The following is a 19,671-nucleotide window of genomic DNA, read 5'->3' as shown; positions in this document are numbered from 1 at the left end:
ACCAGTGTGTATATATCTACAGAGTACAGTACTGCTTAGTTTTGAAGCCTGTCTATTTAACCTTTCCATATTAACTTTGGGTTAATATTCAACCTTGCTTGGCCACTGTAATTTGCTTCATTTGATTACAGAACCATAGAATTGTAAGGAATCATTTAGGCTATGAAGTACAACTCTCCACTCAGTGCAAGCACTAAGATTAAAGCAACCACATCAGATGGGCATTGACCTCTTGCATACTTCGAATAAAGAGAACAGCGCCTTTCTAGGTTCTTCTTCTAACATCAAACTACTGTTATTGTCAAGAAATTATTACAAATATTCAACTGGAATCTCCCTTCTTGCAATTTAAATCCATTATTTCTATAACTTGCCCCCTTGAACATTAAAAATTAGTCCATGGCAATTTTCTTTGTTATATCTTTCCAAGTACTTATAGAATCATGATTCAGTTTTTTCCTCTCAGGGTTTTCCCAGCTCTTTCTAAGTCATAGGATTTAGTTTCTAGTTTGAATATCCTTATTGCTATTTTCTGAGCCTGTTCTAATCTGTCTAGGACTTTCTGAACGCACAATGCCAAGACCAGGCCACAATATGTAAATTGGGGTTCAATTAATAGACTCTTACCTCCTAAGATTTGAAAACTCAATTTCCCTGGATACATCCTAAAATTGTATTTTGCTTTCTTGTGGCCCTTGAACAATGATGTACGATATTCAGTTTATAATCAAGTATTATTCCAAAATTATTTTCATAAATCCATATGATCTTCTGAAGCAAGTTAATAGGCCCAGAGGGCCTTTGGGGATTAACTGTATTTAGTAATGTCAGCTTTGGCATTATATATGGCAATTAGTAATGCCATATACAGTATGGATGTATGGTATATTTGCAAGAAGTCATTATACGCATTGAAGCAAAGAGGAGCAAAATTCCTTTTGTATCTAATGGGAATGTTCTGGTTGCTGTCTCAGAAAACTATGGTGACAACACACAACAAGTGGGCATCCTGGGTAGTCCTTTTCTGTGAGTGACAGAAATAAGCTAGATTGTCACCTACAAGTTAGAAGGGTGCATGGAATAAAGCCAAGGTATCTGGGTGGAAAGTTGAATCTTGGGTGACAGAGTAACTTGCGCAACAAGTGTTTGAGTGACATATAGATCACTCAAAGTCCTGGAACTGCAAGTTGAACCTTGGTTGAGTGCTCCTCGGCTGGTGGGGCAAAATGGAAGACATTGTCTACATCTTCCCTTAGTGTGGGCATGTTTGTGTGTATCAAATTTTGGAAAAGGAAAATAATAGGAAAGATGTGGTCTAGTAGTGCAGAAGATATATTGAACCTATGCAAATACTTAGGCTCTGGGGCAAGGAAATATTTGCATTAAATAGTCTGCTTACACAAGACTTCAGGAAAAGGTCAAGTTTTGCTTAATTTGATTTTAAGTTTTACCATATCAATGTTTTGTCTGGAAAATGTGCATACAAAATAACTGAGGTCTTTGGAATTCTGTGGAGGCAAAAGTGAGGTAGACACATAAACACTGGCACCCTGGCACCCTGATGCTTGCTTCCCTCTCTTTGTATCTAATATCTAGATTCCACTTCCCTACACTAAGTGGTGTCAGCACCAATGGAGTTTCTTGTGTTCCTCAGCACTCAAATATCTTTCCCAAGTGTATTTGATGACTTGTTGGTTACCCAAGCTTGAGGTTGGAAGATCCCATTCTCTTTTGGCACAATGAAACCCCAAGTAAGAGGATAGCTGAAAAACAGGTGCTTCAAATTGCACCCACCACTTAGCTAAATCTACCCAAAAATATAGGCTATATGCTCCAGCATGCTCATGTTTTTTTTTTTAATCCTGTTGTTTTGGGGAACCTTATTTTGCTCTGGACTATGGTAAAGGTTTACACGAATGGACTTTGAAAGAGTTTCTGTTTGTGTGCTGACCTGCACTACCCAACTTGGCTTGTGTGTCTTACAGTTCTTGAGGATCAGTGTATGAAATGCACAATCCCACTCTCCTTTTCAATAACTCTGTGTAACTTTTCCTCTTTCCTTGGGACTGATTAACCTTCCTATCTACAAGCAAGCACTCAGGCAGTCGAAGGCTAACTATAAGCAATGGGTCAGGAGAACCAAGACATGAGTTTGAAAGAACAAAGACCCAATATGTCGTGAAAATAAATTATTTCTAGGGAGTTAGTTTGTTTTGCTTTCAAAGAACTCTACTTGCCTCCCAGAGATTTTTCCGCAGCTTATCAACTTTTCTTCACCTTCTAAATCTTTTTATGGCTGAGGGGAAAGTTTAGGTGTTTGTAGAAATGTATGTTTGGGTAGGGGCTTTTAATGTGACTTTTAAAATGAGCTTTCAAAACCAAAAGGACCAATATTTAATTTCATACAAACTAGCATGGTTGGTTTCAAGCAACTAATTCTTACCTAGGATCAAATGCTTAAAAACCAGTTGTAAGATTTTAAAATAAAAATGTCAAATTACCTCATATGTCTGTTTTTACTGGCAAATCCCCCCCCAAAAAATTTTTTGTTCCACTTGAAAGGTGGACCTCACACATTTATTACCCATTTCACATTTTTAAAAAATCAATAAAACTTATAAGCTGCTTCAAATACTTAAAAAGTTTTTTTCCATCTAAACAGCACCACTGAATTATTAACCAATTTTAAAGTGATGTCTCATTTTTCATGAGCACTTCAGACACAATTAGGTTATGCAATCTGGTGATTATATAAGAAGCACAAGTCAATTTTGGGGTCTGAATTACAATGAAGTTACAAAGAACAAAACAGAATAAATGTAAAAGCTACTGCTATAGTTTGCTTTGTTTTGAGTAATAAAATTATTGCAATGTTATTATCTTGTATGTTCTGGTATTAAGGATTTGCATAATGTTTGTAACAATAAAGGAAAATATTTGTAGCTCAGGTTTTAAATGAGGGGTCGTTCGTGCTCTCAGAGCTTGGCTGCCAGCACTGATAATGATACCTAATTTGGATAATGAAACGTCTGTAAAATAGCAACCAAGCTCAGAGAGTACCAAGGAACTCTCATAATGTTTGTACACCTGAAATAGTTGACATTCAATTGTGTTTTTTTTAAATTGTTAAAATAATTATGTAGTTTTCTCAGCTACAAAAAAGAGAAACTATCTTATTTCAGTTTACATACTTCATACATACTAAAATTTCTTTTCATTTTTTTCTTTGTCTCTTTTCACAAAATTCTTCAAAGCTTTAACAAACCTCTTTTGTAAATTCAATGCAAGACAATTATCCCGGTCACTCTCTTGGTTTGTTATTTGTGTGTCACTTTTAATTATTAAGACACCCACCAGTTTCTTTTGTATGGCTAATGTGGTATCTTTTTCCCATATCATTCTTGTAGCCTCTCATTTTTATATTTTGCTCCATATTTTGCTCCAATCAAATGTAAGTATTTTTCTCCTTTAATTGTACATACTGTAATTTAATTTAATTTAATTTAATTTAATTTAATTTATCGCATTTCTATGCCGCCCAACTCCCAAGGGACTCTGGGCGGTTTACAGCAAAAATAATGCAAACAATTCGCATAGTTCCTTCTAGTTCCCTCTAGTGTCCAACCTCAAAAGTCCCACCCTATCATATTTTTTAAGAATTCAAGACAACAGTATTTTCCCACAAAAAGGATTTTTACAATTAATTCCAAAATATTATTTCAAAACTATCTGGATTCTTAGTTTATTTGTAACTTTCCAAAATCCAAGTGGTAATCACCGTTTTGCTGGTTATTTAAAAATATTTTTTTTTAAATGTATTTAAAGCTTTTCTTGGTAAGGATTGAAAAAACTCATCCAGTGCCTCAAAATGTGTCTTCACAAAGGTTCCTAGTAGATGAAAGCAGTTAACAAGCAATTCCTAAAACTGATTATAAAAGGAACTATGTGAATCCAATGTTCTTTTGAAGGTGCAAATTGTGGTTTGAGCAAAATTATGCACATTTCCTCATCATCCAGAGCTCTAAACCTTCTGAAAATTGTCTTGCAGCCTCCTTGTGAGGAGCAATTGTCTGGAGCACTTGTGGTCAATCTCATGTTTTCTCCTTGTCTGGAGAGAAATTACAAAGAGCTGTTCTACTCACTGGCTCTTCGTTCTGCTATGAAGGTCAGCTCTGCTTTTAGCAGAGCTGTCTTCAGTTCACCATTTTATCTGGAAGTCCATTGATTAGAATAGTAATTTTGTAGGAGTTGCAATGTATTAAGAGTTATAAATGAGCAGGTCTCTGAACCAAAAGAAAGGGATTATGTGTACAAATCTCTACATGGTGCACAGCAGAGTGAATAAATATATAAATAATATTCTCTGTAGGTCTAAGCTACCAAGTAGTGTGGCTTTCTGGGGACCTGAAATAATGTATAGCCATATAAGTGATTGGAAAGTTTCTTTTATAAATGCTTTATTAGTGCATTTCATGGCAACTTTGAAATCTGGTTGTTCTTCTAACAACACTCTGTTATGAGAGACTCCAACAAATTCAGCTCTGTTCTAGATTTCTCAATAGAACAGAAGTTAGAAAGAATAAAAGTTTGCGTCTCTTAATTGTTGGCACTTTTTTTCTATCCTACTGCAAATAGTAGGAGGGAATTGATATTAACTTTACTGTCTAAATTCTGTGCCAAGTCAAAGAGAAGGGGTGATTGTTAGAGCTTGTCCAACATCGAATTTCCCTGACATTAGAAAGAGCTACTCTTGGAGACGGGCAGACTGAAGGAAACATCCAATATTAGTTTTTTCCCTTTGAGGTCATTTCAAAAGAAGAAATCCTTATACATCCTATCATCCTTAGGGCACATGTCTGAATCTTTAGGACTGTAAAATAAATGCTGCATAAATCTTTATCCAGTTACTCATTTGTTCATTGCCTCTGGGTTTAAAATATGGACAATTCTGAAATATTAACTGCAATGGAATGGAAATGAAAGATTTGAAATGTAAATCCTTTTTCAGAACTTTGGATATACACCTCTTTTAGATCCTATTTTAAGGAAAAATGTTTTGAATATATTACTGAATATTGGTTATCTGTTGCCAAATTTTGGCAGTGCAGTCTTGGGAATTTGGGAGACTGCAATAATATAGCTGTGAGTCATGCTTTGAGATATACTTTAGATGTAATGGCACACTATACTGTCATCTTATTCACAAGAGATATCTTCCACTGAGGTCTTCAAATTATTCATAAAAATGTTATTTCTTAAGCCCCTTCTTTGTAAACTGAAATACTATTGAAGCTGCTGATTTATGAATGATATGGATGATCCGTCTTCATAATTAATTTATAATTCAAAGAAAAGGCGGATACTGGCTCATGAGTGTACCGACTATATGAATATGCAGTCTAAGGCAAGGAGTCTTCTGGATTCCAAGAAACTAATTTTCTATTGATACCTTATTTTGTGCTAGGAAACATTTCTTCCATTATTGTAATAAAGGGTTATTTTAAAAGACTCTGCATTCACTTGTTTTTCAAAGCAGGTTCTGAGTGCTATGAGAGCTAAGGATTCTTGTAAGTGATGGCACATGAAGCATTTAGCTAATGAATTATTCCAAATGGACAAGAAATGGAGGGAAATCTTTCCTGCGATTCACAGTAGTATGGATTTCCATAACCAGTGCTGTTTTTAAGTTTCTATGGCTGCAATATCATAGTTGTACACATCATTGTTATTACAAAGGAATTAAATAAATTATCATTTCATGACAGAAGGCCCTCCCAAATACAAAATCATATGAAGCATATATCAAAATTCATGCCTAATAATCTGTTGGGCACAGTTCTTTTGGTTCATGTAAATACACTGGAAAGATGTGGTGAACTGCAGATTTTCACTGGATTATTCAATTAAATTTTTTTGATGAAGTTCATCAGAAGTGGCTATAATTAGATGAAATACTGATTTCTGCACTGAATTGCTTATGGTATAAAATTTATTTATTTGACCTTTATCTCTCCTTTATTACTTTATAAGTAACTCAAGGCAGCAGACATACCTAGTCCTCCTTCTTCCTCCTATTTCTCCACAACAACAACCCTGTGAGGTGGGCTGGGCTAAGAGAGAAAAATTGACCCAAAGTGACCTAGCTGGCTTCCATGTCTAAGGTAGCACTAGAATTCCCAATCTCCTGGTTTCTAGCCTGGTGCCTTAACCACTAGACAAACCGTTTGAACAAAATCTATTATATTTATTAACCAAAGAACCACCCAAAGTAGTAAAAATTAGTATACAAATAAAACTTATACTTGGCCAAATTCAGAAAACAGCGCTACAAAAATCACAGTCATAAATATGCAGGGAATAAGATATGTACTCTGTTACTAAAGAAAACTTGTCCAAAAAAAGGAAACATCTTCAGTATTCTTGCAGTAAAGGGAGACCAAGGAAATTAATCATTTCTTTGCACAGCTTGGTGTCCGTATCATTAGCAAAGAGAAGTTGAAGGTGCTGCACTGTCCAAACTAATTGTGTGGGATTGAGTTTAGTTGTGACCCAAAAATGAGGTGGGAAAAATGTAGGAATTGTTGGTCCTCACGACAACATGAGAAAAAAACCTTAAAGCTGGATCACCTCGACTCTCTTTGGTATAAGAGGAAAGAAAGGGTAAATACAGTCAGGGTTTCAAGGTACTATCGTAGTCAAATCAATAAAGTGGAGTTCTAGAATTTCTTATAGTATCTGTATCCTGACTGGACCTACCTCAGAGGGTTGACATTAGAACTAAAAATATACTTTCATCTCTCATCAAAGAAACAAGCTGTGAGCCTTCAGGGGGGAATAAAAAAGATACTTCTGAACAAAAGACAGAAGGGCTGATTCCTGAAGACCAAAAGGGATGCAGCTAGAAACAGAGTCATACGTTTGTAAGTCCACAATTTAGTTAGTATTGTAAGTCTTCAATTTACGAGTTTAGCAACTGCTTAAAATTAGAACCTATCTGAAAAAGGAGACTTACAAACAGGATCTCAGTTCCCCTGGTTGCCTCCACGCATGATCATATGAATGCGCTTCAAGCCTTTAGCAACATGATTGAATTTATTGTGCCCTGCAGTCATGTGACTGTGTTTTACTACAGTTTCATCAAAAACTGGCACTTACTTTGAGTTTTTGGCAAAACTGCGCCAAAGCAAACAATGGGTTGGCTTAATGACCACAGCTTTCGCTTAAGAATTATGGCATTCGTTTTATGATTGCTGCACTTGCTTAACAACTGCAACAAAAATGTCATGTGACTGCCTTGTTTTACAACCATTACAACTTACAACTATAATCAACAGGCTCCATTATGATTGTGACTTGAGAACTCTGCCTATAATTGATAACCCATTGCTATGAGGAACAGAAATAAACAGTGTATTGTCTACTAGGAGCATGGATTACGAATGCAACAGAACAACTTCCAAGATTTATCCAATTCATTAATAATGACCTTTTTGTACTAATCCATTTGGATCCAAACGATAGTGTTAAGAGCAGCTACAATTATCACCATGGTCTTTGAAGCTGTTGAAAGAAATCTCAGGAATCTGTCAAGCATGAACAACCAGACCAACATATACAGGGTTCAGGGTAATTACTTTATTATGTTCTGCCTATAATACAGGAATCTCCTACTCCTAGGAACAATTACATAAGGCTTCAAGGAACTTGTGGAGAAGGGGGTGTCAGTCCTAGACCTTTTGAGTTGTATAATGACTCGATGCTTGATCCTTTCTCCTTGGAAAGCTGGGTGCTTTCCAACAAAATATGACACTTTATGTCTATTTGCTAATGCTCAGAGGATTGGCAATAAACAAGATTAATTTGCACTCTTTGATAAAGAGGGAAAATATGACTTAGTAAGTATAACTGAGACTCAGAACACAGCAACGGAAGAATACAAATTGTTCAAAGGAACCAAAGCAATTTTAAAAAGGGTGAGATTACACTGTATGTTTCCATAACATCTTCTCAGAAATCCAAATGAATTAATCTGCCAATACTACCATTTCAATTAAAATACATGGAAGAATGAATAAAAGCTGTATCGGTATCCATTATAACCTGCTCAGTCAATATGGAAGATGGAAATTGCAGAGCTTTTAAAGAGATATGATGTAATCATGATGGGAGACTTAAATTACATGGATATTTATTGAGAGATAACCTCTTCCAAGCATGTTGATTCCCAGAAATTCCTGATTTGTCCTTCTGACCATTTCTTCTTTCAGAGGATAGAGGAAATACAGGTAGATTAACTATTTTTGACTTAAAAACCCATCAGCATGGTAGACTCAGACAACGAAATAGCACAAACATTGAGATAAAGTGACCATGACCTGCTAAAGTCCTTAATATTAAGGAAAACTAAACCTGAATGGAGTGAAATGCATAACTTTCAACTGATCAGATCTTACTATAATATTAAATTTAATACATTAAAATATTTAATATATTAAATATTAAACGTAATTTTCTAACACGAGTTTAATAAACATAGCTTGGGTACATTAAAAAAAAGTGATGATATGGAAAAACAGGTAAGTAACTGAATCACAAAGATAGTTGAATAATGGAAAAGTGTCAGAAAAGATAGTGCTATGATGCCTGCCTCATATACATGGATAAAACTAGAGAAGCAAGAACTACACCAATTTTATCCTTAACACTGAAGTAAATTCAAAATCCTGAAGCTGGGAAATTCTTATTATAATTTCCAAGTTTGGTGGCACAGTGTTACAATGCAGTATTTCAGGATAACTCTGCCCACAACCAGGAATTCGATCAAGGTTGACTAGCTTTCTATCCTTCCAAAGTTGTAAAATTAGGACCCAGATTGTTATGGGCAATATGCTGATATTTGTAAACCACTCAGAGAGTGCGATAAAGCACTATGGAGAGATATATAAGTCTAAGAGCTATTTGCTATTGCTATTATTATAATTATTGTCATTTAATTAAGCTAGTATTTCTCTGAATACTTTGAGAAACTTTTTCCCATGTTTCTCTCCACCTGGGCCAGTTCACTATTAGGTGTTTTTTTTTCATTCCCTGCAAGCTTAATTACAGTATTTATAAGAGATTTGCCTAACTGTCTGCTTATAATTTTTATCCACATTACTATACTGCTTTCCAATTTCTAGGACTCTATAAATTAACAATTCTGCTTGATTTGATCCCCATTATGTTACTTAGCACACATTTTTCTTTAAATTATTTCCACTTTTTAATCTTGCAAGAACCTTTAATTCTACATTCAGAAGCCTGGTTATATGCTAGATTCTAATTTGTTCATTAGTCAAGCAAGGAGATGTAAAAGGTGTGCTCCGTAAAAAAAAATCCAGCAGTTCATGCTATATGAGAATAGTAAGTTTCAGAAATCTGTCCTTCGTTTTAAAAAAATAACTTCTTGGAAACATGCATAACTGAATTGTCACACAATAGGGCAATATTTGATCATCTTATGCAAACACACAGATTGTGAGTAAAGATAAATTAATTATTCCAAAGACTACAAACTGGAGTGTACATAATGGTTATGACAGAAAGTTTTCAATCAGAAATGCCGACATCCCTAATACATGTTTCTTTTAAGACACATGCGAGCGCAACAAATGTAAGTATGAAAAAAATGCATCTGCAAGTTAAATATAGGCATAAAGACAAATTATAAGAAGGAGAAATCAAATGATGCATATGTTCTGAACACACTGTATGTGGGTGTAACTATGAGCAACAGACAGTGGGAGACCATAAACATTCACAGTTAGCACTGTCACTAGTCTAACTATGCTATAAGTGATAGAGGTGGGCAGATTATAATTGGGCAAGGGCAAAAGGCTGGTAAAAAAGAAGAAATTACCGTAGATCGAGAGAAATTAGATGTAAGCCCAAGTTTGGAGTTGAGCTACAGTAGATAAGGGAAATGAATTTAGTGTGATTGGAAGGAAAAGATAAATAAAATAAAAATTAAATTATTTTTATTATTGAGTTGAATTGATGGAACAATGTATGAATATACAAATACACAGGAATATGTTTATGCCAGATCCTTGTCAATCTGATTGAGCATGGGGCAGAAACCGAATTGTTGTGGATTATCTACAGTGCTACCTGGATGGCCCAGGACATTCACTAGTCCAGGGTTTGCTATCATCAGTATGCCGATGGTAGCCTGTTATATAACTCAACTTAGTCTGAAGAAAAGATGCAATGGGCATCCTGCTTCAGGGTCTAGATAGAGTCTGGATAGAGAAGACCATTGGTTTGAAAGAGGGGTAAAAGAGGCCATCTATGTTAAAATTGAATAGCCCTCTGTCAACAGAGGGGAGGGATAAGACACCACCTATCTCCTGTCTACAACAAAGTCCTTTCAACAGTTCCAAGAAGGTGCCACACCCATTTGCATTCTAATTCAGGAGACCCTGAGGGCAAAGGTAAACCCCCAAGTAACCTCAACAGGTTTGAGAGAGAGTGCTAACAACCAGATGACTGCAAAGAAACATGAACCTTCCATCCCATCCCCTATTCTGCCAGAACTAACTGTTCTATCTTCCCCACCATCAGATGAAGCTTTCTGGATGAGAAGCTATAAACATCTTCAAGGCAAAACAAAGAAAGTCCAGTTGCCTTTTGAAAAAGCACCTTTGAGAAAATCACAACCTGGATGACTGAGAATCTCCATGCACATTCAATGTCTGAAGATGGTCAGAAACAAGATGGGCTGAAATAAGCTCAAGCCGAACTCCGGAATGATGAAGCAGTTGTTGTTCAGAAACCTTGTGACTCTAAACCTGCCAGACCTTTGATATAGGCCAAGTCAACAAATAAACACTGCAGAGATTCCAAGAATGCTACTTTACTGTTTATTGTTTATTATTACAAGAGCCAGTTTGGTTTAGTGGTAAAGGCACTTAGCTAGAAAGCGAGAAACTGAGTTCAAGTCCCGCCTTAGGCATGAAAGCCAGCTGGGTGACCTTGGATCAGTTACTCTCTCCTCACAGAGTTGTTATGGGGAAAACAGGAGTGTGTTGGATATGTCTGCCGCCTTGAGTTATTTGTATAAATAATAAAGCCAGGATATAAATACGGTACTTAAATAAATAAAATAACATTGTTGTAAGGTATGGGTAACAGAATCTTGAAAGCCTGCCCAAGTTTCTGTCTGTTTATTTCTTATGAAACAAAACAGTTAGAATTGAGTTTCTTTCTCAGGTTTGCTTCAATCCCTGAACTGTGTCACCTTTTCTACAAGTCAGTCCTTAACAGTTATTTCAGACCTTCTCAATTCCTTACAGAAACATGAAAGAGAGGAAGAGTTCATGATCTGGAAGTTCTTTGAACTCCCAGTTACAGCAGATAACAGGAAAACCCTGATTCAGGGGACACACTAGATCAGGGCTTCCTTGAACCTGGGTACTCTGGGTTATAATCATTCATGCCCTCATCATGTCACTCTTGGACAACTGTAATCCACTTTGTTTGGGGCTGCTCTGAAAACTATCCATAAACTTCAAAAAGCAGCAGATGCTTTTCTGCTAGTTCAACAGAATTATTCTATGGTCACTGTGCTGATTATCTGTGGGATTGTTTTTTTTTTTAAAGATTTGAGTCACGTGCTTCTGTAATAATTTTTCAACTTTCGGGTAGGTTATATATTTAAACTCAGAACTGAGGAGGGGAAAACAATACTAATTTGCTAACTTTTGCTTTTACCCTAATGCTTTTTTGTATGACTGTACATCAAGTCAGTGGTCCACCAAAGAAGAAGAAATTGCCAAGTGAATGAGAAGTTGTAAGCAGATATTTATAATTCTTTTTTTTTTTTTGTCCTGGGATTCATAACAACAATTTCAGAAATCCAGCTAACCATTATTTTACACATTTCATTTCCACATAGAGCATAAAATAATTAACTCTCTAAAATGCATTAAACATATATGAACAATTTTAGGAATGGATTAATGTTTAACCTTTTAATGTGTTAAAAGTGCGGATGAGATTACTGAACTGACACAGTTATCCAATAATGAATACATTTTATCAGGGAATCCCCACTGGAAATAACTAGAACGTATATGTAGTCCTCAACTTACGATTGTTCATTTAATGATTGCTCAAAATTATGACAGCCTTGGAGAACATGACTTATGATAATTATGTAATAATGATTACAACTGTAATCACACTTACAACTGTTGCACCACCCTAGCAGTCACATGATTGCAATTTGGGCGCCTGGCAACTGGCTCCCATTTAGAATTGTTGGGTTGCAGCATCCTGTGGTCACATAATCACGGTTTGCAACCTTTTTTGCCCATTTTCTAAAAAAACCCTGCCCATTGGGGATGCTGAATTCACTTAATGACTATGTGATTCACTTAACAAGTGCAGTGATTCATTTAACAGATTCAGTGATTTGCTTAATAACTGTTGTAAAAATTATTGTAAAATTAAGAACTCAACCTACAACCACAACAAATTACAATGGAAATTCGGGTCCTAATTGTGTTCATAAATTGAGAATTACAAGGTTTACCTGTATTTCATTGGGAATGGCCCCCTCTCCCATTTCCTCCCTGGTATATTAAACTATTACTACTCCAATAATTTGCATCTAATGAACTTAAAAGGAAAAGGTTTATTCCTGAATACAACATCATCAATAAGATGTAAAGGCCGTTGTCTCAATAGCATGACTGAATCAAGTTTAGCCTGTTAAAGCAGAAGCTTCCTTTCCTGGCTTTCCAGCCCAGTCAGCTAAAAAGCTAAATTTGCCCATTCTATTATTGGAATGGCTCAACACACATTCAAATCTCCAGCTAGCTGAACTGAGCTACATGAACTCTTCCAAATTCAACAAAGCCTGCTATATCATCCTTGTTAAATCCCAAGCACAGCAGCATAATGTTCTGTTTCAAATTCCTGCAGTGTTATTGAGAAGTAATTACATTTTTCCCCACAGACATCTGATACCGGATTGGCACACAAGATATGCTACATACTTCACCTGCTGGAGAGCTTCTATACAACTCATAAGGCACCATCTGCAAAGAGGTACAGAGCTAGATGTGAAGGACAAGAAAAAAGTTCTTCACAAGGAAACACACTCTGAGGTTTGATACAGTCTTCAAAAAACTGCATTCTGATGGCTTCATCAATCCAGTAAATAAAACAAGTTAATATTAATCATATACACTTTTAGCTACTAGTTATTACTTATTATATACCCTGTGCATGGAACATATCAACATTTTAAAACAATGTTGGAATACTGAGACAATTCTAAGGGTTGATATAACCCATATCATATAAAGCAACAGCTCCGATCATCCCTGATTAATGATTACTCACAGTGGAATAATTGACATAATAAACATACCCAAATACTTTTAAGCAAAACAACCCATAATAGTAAGAAATATTATAGAACTTCTCCTCAAGATATGAACACTAATCTGCAGCAAATACCACTAAATATTTATTGCAAGCTTAGGTAAAGGTAAAGGTAAAGATTCCCCTAGCACATATATGCTAGTCGTTCCCAACTCTAGGGGGCGGTGCTCATCTCTGTTTCAAAGCCAAAGAGCCAGCACTGTCCGAAGACGTCTCCGTGGTCATGTGGCCGGCATGACTAAACACCAAAGGCGCACAGAACACTATTACCTTCCCACCAAAGGTGGTCCCTATTTTTCTACTTGCATTTTTTACGTGCTTTCAAACTGCTAGGTTGGCAGAAGCTGGGACAAGTAACGGGAGCTCATCCCGTTACGCGTCACTAGGGATTCGAACTGCTGAACTGCCGACCTTTCGATCAACAAGCTCAGGGTCTTAGCCACTGAGCCATTACGTCTCTCTTATTGTAAGCTTAAAAAGGAATAAAAAGACCTCCAAGGAAGAATGTGGCATTCTGCAACTCTCTCTCTGTAAACCATAGTAACTAAAGTATCACTAGGTGAAAAATAGTAGAGTGACCGTTTCTTGAGTGTCTTGGGCTTGGCTTGTGGCATACATGTCTATACATACCTCCCTTACTGGATTCTTTGGAGTAAGTCCCATTGAGCAGAAAGAAACTTACTTTTGTACATTTACTCTGGCTGTTACATACCGTGCTTTTACTACATTTTTTTCCTTGGTGAGAAACTTTCTTCACAAAGAATATTAGGATTTATGAATGTAAAACAAACAAGAATAGTTTTTACTCTGCAATTCTTTCTAGAACACAGTATAGTGTTGGTCTGCATTGCTCATTGTGAAGTTCATGAGATAATATGTATTATCTAAAACAGTATGAAAAGCCTTTAATCCAGATATCCAATGAGAGAAAAAAACCAGGAATGAGGTAGTTGTGAGTGACATCAATGAAAATTTTGGTTTTTTCATTTCTTAAAAAATTCCTCAGCGGGAGACATGCTTCTACTGAAATGTCAGTAAAATCAAGGAAAGGGTTTTGAGGTAAAATGATACTATCTTTTTACCTCAAAAGAGGTAAAAGCAATTCTTCTAAGCAAAGAATGAAAAGTTTCTACAAGTTCCCAGTTAAATATTCAAAACTAAATACATCAAAACATGTGGAAATCTCACTGGAGCCGCGCGGGTGATTATGGGGACGACTCGATGCTCCCATGTAACACCGTTCCTGCGCGAGCTGCAGTGGCTCCCGGTGGTCTTCTGGGTGCGATTCAAGGTGTTGGTCGCCATCTTTAAAGCGCTCCATGGCATAGGACCTGGATACTTACGAGACCGCCTTCTGCCTCCGATAGCCTCCCATCGACCAGTACACTCCCACAGAGAGGGACTCCTCAGGGTGCTGTTGGTTAGACAGTGTCGACTGGCGACCCCCAGGGGGAGAGCCTTCTCTGTGGGGGCACCTGCCCTCTGGAATGAGCTGCCCCCGGAGATTCGTCAGATTCCCGACCTTCGTACCTTTCGCCGTGCCCTTAAAACGCTATTATTCCATCAAGCAGGGCTGGCCTAAAATATTATTTTTAATGGGTTATTTTATTTTAGATTATTGGCCAAACTATTTAATAATTTTAAATTGTTTTTAACTTTTATACTGTTGATTTTTATCTTGGCTGTACACCGCCCTGAGTCCTTCGGGAGAAGGGCGGTATAAAAATTTAATAATAAAACTAAACTAAAACTGGATTCTGAAATGTTCAAGGAGCAAACTAACTTCAGGGATAGATTTTTATCTTTTCTTTCCAAAATCCCACCATATTCTCTTATGGCATTTTGACAAGAACAGGCCATCCACTGCTACACTTGAAGGCAAATGCATCCCAAATGTATTCTTTAAAATAACAATTTCTTTATTATTATTAATACATTTGTAATTCTTAAAGTTACTCAATTTCTATCATAGTTTTACCATGTGTAATAATAAAAATATATTTTTGCCCCTTTCTCAATAACCTAGGGTTTTGTTCTTCATTTGTTTTTTATCAAGACAATAGATACATTTTTAACTGCCAGCTGGCTCAATAACAACTGAAAGCTATTTATTTTTAATGTTTATGAGAATCTGGCCATTCAATGAATACAATACTTCCTTGCATGTATAATTTTAAAATGTGTAAGAGCCGTTTTAAGTCAAGGACTGCCTGTATAGCCATCTAAGAGGCAATCACATACAAGACAGAACAGACTTGTTCTCTACTGAAATCAAAAGTTGGATAAGAATCAAGGAGAATGAGGATGAGTGAAATTGCCTGATGGTAAAATATATTAAATAATGCAAGCGTATTTCTGGAAAAATAGCAGACTGGCCTTTACTGGATCTTTTCAAATAGAGATTGGTTGAATATTTGTTGGGGGAGGGATAGCTAAGTGATTAATGAATTCCCGTACTGAACAGAGGGTTGGATCAAATGACTGATAGATTTCTTCTTACATTTTATGATTTAATTATACACCTTAATCCTGCCGGCACTTACTGGTGTTTGATAGTATTATATGTCTGAGATTTTTTTTTTTAATTGAAAAAGTTTTACAAATACAAATTTCCCCCCCCTTTCCCTCCCTAGCCCTCCCTTACCCTACCCTCCCCCCATGGCTTCCCCAGGATGAAATCCAAATCCAAATCATATTATATAATACTTTACCACCCATCTACTCTACCCCCTGTGTATTATACATTTCTTCCTGACATTCTAGTATACTATCCCCTGTAAACTATACATTTCTACACAACATTCATCTAAGAATTATCTGGTAATTCCTAGTTTAGTATTTATTCTACACATAATCTATCCATATCCTCCACTCCCTTACATAAATCTCTTGTGTCCGGTCTTTTATATATGCTGATAACTTCACCATTTCTGCGAGACTGGCCACCTTCAGAGTCCATTCTTCAATAACATCCCTTTTCCAATATAACCTAGCCTATCACCATATACCATATCAGTTTTATTTCACCCACTTTCCCGCAAGTCCGCCATATATAATTATTTATAAAATCTAAACAATCACGTCAGATCCTTCTTCCAACAGTGTATTTAGTGTCTTTAGTTGCCATCTGCCCCCATCATTGAAGAGTACTTTTATGTATAACAACCCCCCGAGTGACTTTATATTTATATTCCATATGATATCTTCTGCAAAGTCTTTCATCTAGATTATTAATTCCATCGACCATGTTAGGGTAACAACCAGATCAACTGCAAATGCCCTTGTTCCGTAGTCCTCTTGCCTCTTGTTATTCCCTTCAATGTACACATAATCCATCTTTCTTAAAATCTATAATAGAAAGTTCCAATTCACTCAATTACAGGCCTTCTCCACATGCTTAAACACCAGCACTGCAGGGATCTGTTTATTCTTCTCAAGATAGTCCAATAAGTCTATAATTTGCCTCACATTATCTTTCATATATCTGCCTTCTATAAGTCCTACATAAACATAAATCGGTTCTTAGATAACTGGCATTGATCTGTTGGATAATAATTTTGCAAAAATTTTATAATCCATATTCAAAAGAAATATTGGTCTAAAACTTTCTAGTTTTGTGGAACCTGCTTTTTTTCTTGCCTTGTGCTGGCTTGAACCTCTGCTGTTGTTGTTTTTCTGGAATTTCTTTGTATGCTGTTCGAGTTGTATGCTGATCTTTAACTTTACAGGACATCAGATCAAGATCCAAAGCCGCTTCTCTTATGTTTTTAAATGATCCACCTAAAACCTTTAAAGGATGATCCGAGCACGGGTCATCCAAAGAACCCCGTGGTTCCTTGTATTTCCATTGGCTCCACCTCCATCTGCTTCCACTGGACTTCAATCTTTTGTTCAATTTGCTTTTCTTTATCTCCCTCCTGTATTCCTGACGCTGACAATATACATGGAGATGTTGGGCCAATTTTAAAAACATTGCGATAAAATTCTTCCGCTTTTTCAACAGTATTTAATCGATATCTTTCTCCTTGATACATCAATCTTATGCCAACTGGGACATCCCATCTATATAGAATCTGTTGTTTCTTTAGTTCAGTCACCAAAAATCCAAAGTCTTTTCTGTCTTTTAGCATCTTAGGCGGCAACTCTTTGTAAATCCCAATCTGCCTTCCATCCACTTGTAGGGTAGAAACAAAAGACTTTTGCAAGATGTCATTTCTTATTCTTTTATCTGTAAAGTATATCACTACATCTCTGGGCAATTGCCTTTGCCTTGCCACCCAAGAATTCACTCTGTAAATCTTGTCAATTTTAGACAAGACCTCTTCAGAGCTAACCTTTAACATCACAGCCAAAGCATCAGCACAAATCCTTCTCAAATCTCTGTTATTTTCCTTTATCCCCCTCAGTCTTACAGCAGATTCGATAAATTTGAGTTGCATCGTTGTTACTTCATTTTCAATCCTTTGCATTCTATTGTCCACATTATAGATCTTATAATCAATTTCTTTCATTTTAGACTCTACCTCTAAACTGAATTCTTCCATTTTTTTTATCAATCTGGACAATTACTTCTGAGAAGCCAGTCAGGACTGTCAAAATATCTCGTTTCATCTTATCATACTTTTCTTGAACCAACTCTTTGGTTTCCTGTTGAAATTTCTCAAACTTCTGATCCATAAGCACATCTTGTCTCATCAGAGCCGCAGTAATAAATTCCTTCAAGTCTTTAAAATTCTGGCTCTGAGTCTGCAAGCTTAGAAACTGCCCTTGTGACTTATAAATAGGGGAACTGCCCCATACAGCTTTATTATCTGGCTTTAAAGCCATTCTACCACGCAGACAAATTCTTTTTAAGAAGGAAGTCTTCTCTCCCTTTTTGCCAACATAAAATCCTCTCAGAGTTAATCAAGTCTCTAAGGGAGATAGAACATGAAGACAGTTTAAGAAAAAAAAAACTTTTCCCTTCTCTTGTATCCAGCACTGTTATTTTAAAAACTTTGTAGCATACTGAGACAATCAAGGCAAGTCCACTTTCGCTTTCAGCTTTTTTCTTTTTCTTTCTTTCTTTTTTTTCAAGCAGCTAAAGCCGGACGCCATTTTAAACTTTCACTCTTTCTTCATTCTTAAATCCAATCACAGGGCTAATATATATACTTGCAGTTTTAGATTCCAGATCCGGATTTCACCCTGTTTATTTTGATAAATCACTAATTACGTTGGTCACGTCGTCTAGCTCTGCAACAAGCAGAGTTCCCCCGGCGCCCGGAGCCTCGGCGAGCTGGATAGGGAGCCTCATCCTGCTTCCTCCCCAGAGGCAAAAAAAAACACTCTGGGGACTTCACAGGGGCTCTACCTGCTCTCCTCACGCTTCTTCAAAGAAATAGAGTTTTTTCGAGCTGCCTCTCAGTTATGAAGGCGGCTCTTTACGGGCAGCAGGGCTGGCGGTCATAAAAGACCATCTGGCGATGACGGTGACCGGAACCGGAAGCCATATGTCTGAGATTTTTAATCACTCTGCTAAACAACTAATTCCTGCAACGCTGTCAAACTATTTACTAAGGCTGTATTACTATTATTATTCTCATTCTTCCTATTTACTTATTTCCTTTTCTACTTATGACTATAACTTTGTTGCATATTGTTTTATTTAGTTTCCTAGTATGATTTATGTTGATTGCTTATTTAGTATCCTATGACTATCACTAAATGTTATATCTTATGATTTATGATGAATGTATTTTTATGATGACTATGATCATGATTTATCACTTATATCTTTTATGTACACTGAGAGCTATGCACTGAAGACAAATTCCTTGTATGTCCAATCACACTTGGCCAAAAAAGAATTCTATTTTATTCTAAATAAAATACTGTCTTGAAGGCAGATCTTTAGCAAGTTTTAGTTTAAGTCAAATCATAGTATGCTAGAATTCTGTAATTTTCCCATAGCTATACTATTCTATTAGGACATACAAGTATATTTACACACTTCTGTACAAACAATATAATCCATACATTATTCAAACATAAAGGAGAAAAAAAATTGTTTCCCACCACTAGTGAATAATTCAGCTTCAGTGTTAGTTTCTCATTTACCAAATAATGTAGCAACATCAGCATTCAGTATGCTATGTTAGTTCTTTGTCTCTAAGTTAACAGCCACAGTTACTAATAGTGACCTGCAGGTGTATATGAGAGTGCGCTGCAAATGAAAGCAGCGTGCTGGGCTGTGAAACC

The 19,671-nt window shown here is 36.3% G+C and overlaps 1 protein-coding gene across 2 annotated transcripts in view; it reads right to left on the bottom strand.

The window, feature by feature from the left end:
- The window catches only part of FARS2 (phenylalanyl-tRNA synthetase 2, mitochondrial), a 209,393-nt gene that overhangs the window by 130,219 nt on the left and 59,503 nt on the right, over window positions 1-19,671 (bottom strand). The gene's annotated exons all lie outside the window — the stretch shown is intronic.

This window comes from Pantherophis guttatus, chromosome 3 (assembly GCF_059756535.1).
Source record: "Pantherophis guttatus breed Tessera chromosome 3, ASM5975653v1, whole genome shotgun sequence".
Taxonomy (NCBI): domain Eukaryota; kingdom Metazoa; phylum Chordata; class Lepidosauria; order Squamata; family Colubridae; genus Pantherophis; species Pantherophis guttatus.
Note: the sequence above shows the minus strand (reverse complement) of the source record. Positions and strands in the feature narration are given on the sequence as shown.